The sequence below is a fragment of the Cervus elaphus genome, chromosome 20 (assembly GCF_910594005.1).
Source record: "Cervus elaphus chromosome 20, mCerEla1.1, whole genome shotgun sequence".
In the NCBI taxonomy this organism is placed as follows: domain Eukaryota; kingdom Metazoa; phylum Chordata; class Mammalia; order Artiodactyla; family Cervidae; genus Cervus; species Cervus elaphus.
Window position 1 is genome coordinate 32,638,769 of NC_057834.1, and position 6,070 is coordinate 32,644,838.

Here is a 6,070-nt window from a genome sequence, read left to right on the forward strand (position 1 = left end):
ACTTATTTACAAAGCAGAAACAGATTCATAGACTTAAAGAATGAACTTACGGTTACTGGGGGAAAGGGTTAAAAAAAAAAAAAAACGAGTCTAGTTATTGACTTTCTCTTAGATAACTAAGCAAAGAGATTATAATTCAGATTCTGCTTCATATAATCTGCTTAAAATCCTTCAAGACTTCCTAATGCACTCAGGATAAAAGTTGAGTATACATGGCTTTAGACAGTCTGGTCCATCCCACCCTCAACTAGCATCGTTCTTCCTCCACTATCTTTATTTAGCTTGAGATCTTCTTTTAGCTCCCTTATTAGAGGAAAGAATGATCTATGTTAATAGAGCTATTTACTTCTGCCTCAAGGCCCTTCCTCTGCGTGTCTGGGTCCTCCTTATTTTTAGGTGTCAGTTTACCTATGTCGCATTCCAAGAGAGACCTTCCCAGGCCCTTTTATCTGAAATACATCCCCCTATTATTCTATCACACCTTCTATGTCATTTATTATGTGTCATTAAATATTTATTTTCATTTGTTTCATGTCTGTTTTTCCTACTATACCATAAGCTCTTCAAGAATAGGGACCATGACAATTTTGTTTATCACCATATCTCTAGCACATAGCAAACGTTCAATAAATATTCTTAATAAATAAATAAAATGGAGTTTATGAAGTAATGGAGTTTTGTGAGAATTGAGTAAAACAATTCACCTGAAACTGTTAGCATTATGGTTAGCAAATAAAAGAGCTCAATCAATTGAGAGCCAGTCATCATTATTGTTGTATTTTTACTGTTGTTATTATTCAGTCAGTTCAGTTCAGTTGCTCAGTTGTGTCTGACTCTTTGCAACCCCATGAACCGCAGAACACCAGGCCTCCCTGTCCATCACCAACTCCCGGAGTCTACCCAAACCCATGTCCATTGTGTCGGTGATGCCATCCAACCACCTCATCTTCTGTTGTCCCCTTATTGTCCTGCCCTCAATCTTTCCCAGCATCAGAGTCTTTTCAAATGAGTCAGCTCTCTACATCAGGTGGCCAAAGTATTGGAGTTTCAGCTTCAACATCAGCCCCTCCAATGAACACCCAGGACTGATCTCCTTTAGGATGGACTGGTTGGATCTCCTTGCAGTCCAAGGGTCTCTCAAGAGTCTTCTCCAACACCACAGTTCAAAAGCATCAGTTCTTCGGCGCTCAGCTTTCTTTATAGTCCAACTCTCACAAGACTGAGCAACTTCACTTTCACTTTTCACTTTCATGCATTGGAAAAGGAAATGGCAACCCACTCCAGTGTTCTTGCCTGGAGAATCCCAGGGACGGGGGAGCCCGGTGGGCTGCCATCTATGGGGTCGCACAGAGTTGGACAGGACTGAAGCGACTTAGCAGCAGCAGCAGCAGCAGCTCACATCCATACATAACCACTGAAAAAACCATAGCCTTGACTAGATGGACCTTTGTTGGCAAAGTAATGTCTCTGCTTTTTAATATGCTATCTAGGTTGGTCATAACTTTCCTTCCAAGGAGTAAACGTCTTTTAATTTCAGGGCTGCAATCACCATCTGCAGTGATTTTGGAGCCCAGAAAAATTAAGTCAGCCACTGTTTCCACTGTTTCCCCATCTATTTGCCATGAAGTGATGGGACCGGATGCCGTGATCTTAGTTTTCTGAATGTTGAGCTTTAAGCCAACTTTTTCACTCTCCTCTTTCACTTTCATCAAGAGGCTCTTTAGTTCTTCTTCACTTTCTGCCATAAGGGTGGTGTCATCTGCATATCTGAGGTTATTGATATTTCTCCCGGCAATCTTGATTCCAGCCTGTGCTTCCTCCAGCCCAGCGTTTCTCATGGTGTACTCTGCATAGAAGTTAAATAAGCAGGGTGACAATCTACAGCCTTGACGTACTCCTTTTCCTATTTGGAACCAGTCTATTGTTCCATGCCCAATTCTAACTGTTGCTTCCTGTCCTGCATACAGGTTTCTCACTTGAACTAGTATAATCTTCTTACAGGCCTTCAGCACAATAAGAAAGGAAAAATGATACACTGTCTGTGTATACCACTTCCACATTATTTCCTATCCTGTCTCTGCTCAAATTTTCTAATTCCATTCATTTACCTCATCTGAGAAATAATCCTCCTTTTTCTCAGGGTTGAATTCTCTTGGGGGAAATTTCTTTTGGTAGAGAGTGTCTTTTTCTCAAGGAAATCAAGAAAAAAATAAGATTTCCAAGGTTTTTCAAAGGGGAAAAAATGAGAATAATGTGGAAGTCAGGGCAGGTAGAGAAGTGTTTTCAACATCTAGGATACCCAAAAACAGCAAAAACAATTAGAAATCATGGCATGGGAGGGACTGCTAAATTATCAAGAGCAGGAAGTCTACCAGAATTCACCTTAAGTCTGGATAGCTCTAGGGAATCACTACTAAAACAAGAACTAGAAATGTGTCTGTGAATACCTAAGAGATAAATAAGAAAAGAGCTTATAAGAAAAACTAAGCTTACATTTCAGTATAGACCAGGTAATAAAAGATAGACTTCTTGATTCTTATATTTCCTTGAACCTTTTAAACTTCCTCCACATGTATTACCAATGACACACTCTTTTCCTTGGGAATCTATGACACCAGATTCCCCTAGCTTTCCTCCTTCCTTATTAGCTGCTTCTCAGTCTCCTTCTGAACGCCCTTCACCTATGCAGGACCAGTAAGGACTGGAACTAAGGCTCAGACATGGACCCCTTTTACTTCTCTACCTACATTTTCTTCTTATATCACATCAGTCATTCTAATTGCCTTAATACAATTTATAAGCTAATGGTTCCCAAATTTATATCTTAACCCTAACCTCTGGCCTTATCTCACAGACTGTCTATTTGGAATCTCCACTCCACCCCTAATTCACATATCAAATTTAAGATGTCAGAAAGGAGGGGTAAAAAAAAAAATCTCTAGATTTAAAATCTCTGGACTTCCCTCTCCAAGCCTTTCCTTCTGCTACTGTTTCTCATTAGAGTAAATGGCACCAGTACTATGGGACATTCTCAGTCAGAGCTCTCTCTAGGCCTGAAGACCACCCAACACTCACCATGTAATTAATTACCTTTTTCTTTCTTGCGGGAGACAAAAGGAATTAACCAACTGTAACTAATCTACTATTCTGTAGGCAAACCCATGAAGACCTGCGTGCTCCTTTCCCAAAAGATAAATTTTGTAATCAGGGAAGAAAACATGCAATACCTACAAAATTTCTACCAAAGATTTTTTTCTTTGTCCAGAAAATAAGCTTGTTCTTTAATAAAATGGAGGAAAATGCATCACCACTAAACGGCTTTGATTGAGGTAAGAAAATTGTGATTGGCTGTCCTGGAAAAGTAATAAAAAGGAAGAAAAGTCCTTTTCCCTTTTAAGCAGACCCCAGTCACACCAACTGGCAGTTCCAAACCTTTGGCATGGCCTCCAAGACCCCTACTCCCTTGTCACTCTTTCTTTCACAGCATCCCAATCACACTGGTCTTAATTCAGCTCCTAGAATTATCCAAACTCTCTTGCTTCTGTGGTTTAACATAATGAGTTCCCTCTGCAATACCTTCTACACACATACACACAAACACACACAGCACACACAGCAGGTTAGCTAATTCTTATTTAGTCTTCCAGACCTAGCTTCTACATCATTTCTCCAGAGAAGTCTTCTTTGACTCATTCATCCTCATACCCAGTTAAGTCAACTGTCTGTTATATGATTTCACAGCTTCCTGTATTTTCCAAATTATTTATAAAGCTTATAATTTTATAAGCTTTTATGTAATTTTATGATTGATATGTCCATATATCTAGACATACATCTCCACTGGACTTAAAATTCCAAGAAGATAGAAAATTCTCCAGAACCTCACATGGTATCTCAGGTACTGTAAGAGAAAACCAATAGCCATCTTGTGAATTTGAGAAACTAAAAGAGTTGGAAAAGCTACACAGTCTTTTCCTCATTCTTATCTTTTGGGTATTGCCCATCCTTCTATTTCCCTTGGGGCCAACAGATAAAGATGGAGGAAAAATAACTCGGAATCAATCAGTGAGTGCTTTAGAAAAAGGGGCCCAGGACACCATGAAGTATTGTAGAGGTGGGGAGTGGCCAGTATGAATTAAGGAAGGACTGAAATATTTTCTTGGCATACTTTCTTATGTTCTAAACCAGAAATCACAAACTAAGAATTCCCTGGCACTTTAGTGGTTAGGACTCTTTGCTATCATTGCCAAGGGCCCAGGTTCAATCCCTGGTTGGGGAGGTAAGATTCTGCAAACTGTGCAGCAACAAATAAAAAAAAAAAATCACAAATTGGAAGCTGGAGACCAGGATTCTATCCACAGGTGTTTGGCTCCCACAGTGCTTTTTTAAAAATCAGTAACATGAAAATAAAATTTATAAGGAAAGGCAAAAGCAAAATAGTAACATGAGAAATTAGAACAATTCACTTAAAGATCCTGAATTTTTTTTTTTTTTTAATGTTTTCCAGATATCTGACCACAGTGGAACCACGTTTCTACAGGGAAACAATTATCTGGTGCTGAGTGTCATTGGGAAGTAGTATTAATCCTATTCTAAATGGGACTTGTACTCTACACTTCATCCCTGGCCTGGCTTGCCTATTTCTTTCATTTATTATATCTGCCTGGTAAATGTTTAAGTTTTCAGCTCTTGGACTAAACCATGAAGCTTTGCCCCACATCTTGTTGGTAAAAGGGGCAAATTAGCCAGACCCAAGATAACAATGCCTGATTTTCCTTACCCACTCCCCAATTCACCCTCAAAACAACGCTTGGACCCTATGTGGCTTTAGAATGTTTACCTGAAGTTTTTAGTAAAGAAACACCCAACCTCTCCCTCAGGGTCCAGTGTATGAGAAGACTGCTGCAGATGGATGTGGGACAGAGAGAAGGGAACCCTGTTCCAGAGTCGCTAGACAGACATTTCATCCTGAATTTCAAGGTGATGACAATGGGTTGAGAAGTGACTTGTCAATGAGAGAGGAAGCGAGCATGACCCCTGACTTTCCTCTTCCTGGAGATGGGCTATAGATAATCCCTGTGTGAAAGATGGAGAGGAACAAAATCACTGATCTTTTACTATCAGAGCTCCGGAATGAATGGCAAATGTAAAAGCTTTCACTTCCTCACATCTAGCCTCACAACTGTCCTGAAGCTGTAGTCATAAGTGCCAATGTCTAGACACAGAGGTGTTTACTCTGTACCCTGGCGCTCGCTGCAGCATTTGACCTCACAGAATCCTCCCCACCCGTAAGTTTCCCCCTTTCAGTTGCACCATCCTAGTTTTCTTTTCCATCTTCCTGGCTCTTCCTTACCTCTCCTTAACTTGGCTTCTCTTATGATTCCTGTTCCATAAACAGACTTGTCTCCCTAGACTCTGTTGATTGGATATCTCCTGAATGTCCCATAATCACCTTAAGTTCTACTTTTCTTTCTCCCTTTATTAGTTTCTATAGACTAACCTTAATTAATGCTTATAGTGACCCAAGAAAAGGAGAGCATCTCTATGAAAGCCCTTCTTGGGGTCTGATAACAATCCAAATCACAGGGTGAATTCAGAACAATTGAAGACAAAGGGAAAAGAAACTTTAACATTAACCTTCTTAGAATAGATATTTTCAAGGGAGGAAGAGCACAGGAAAAGAGCCTATTTACTACAGTGGACAGGATATGTAGTTTGAAAAAGCATAGTAAAAATTATAATTCTACAATTAGAAGACAAAAAGTACCATTTCAATGACTACAAATAAAATTTTTTACTAAATAGCTGTTATTTATTTATTCAATAAACACTGAACTACTCACTGTGTGCCAGGTGCTAAGTATGGATCTTTAACAAGATAAGCATAGCCTTGGTCCTCAGGAATCATGGGAATAAAAGACAATGAACAAATAAAAGATAATAGATATATATAGATCCAAAGAGGTAAACAAAAATAAACATGTTATTACAGCCTGTGGTAAGTGATTTGAAGGAGGGCTTCAGAGATATTGACAGCATCTTTGAACATGCCAACCTCATACACCTCAGG

At 39.4% G+C, this 6,070-nt stretch overlaps 1 long non-coding RNA gene across 1 annotated transcript; it reads left to right on the forward strand.

The window, feature by feature from the left end:
- Nucleotides 1-1,932: 1,932 nt before the first annotated feature.
- LOC122678232 lies at nucleotides 1,933-5,802 on the forward strand. The gene is made up of 2 exons (XR_006336042.1): nucleotides 1,933-3,329; nucleotides 4,508-5,802. It is a non-coding gene; the product is annotated as an uncharacterized LOC122678232 (long non-coding RNA).
- Nucleotides 5,803-6,070: the final 268 nt, after the last annotated feature.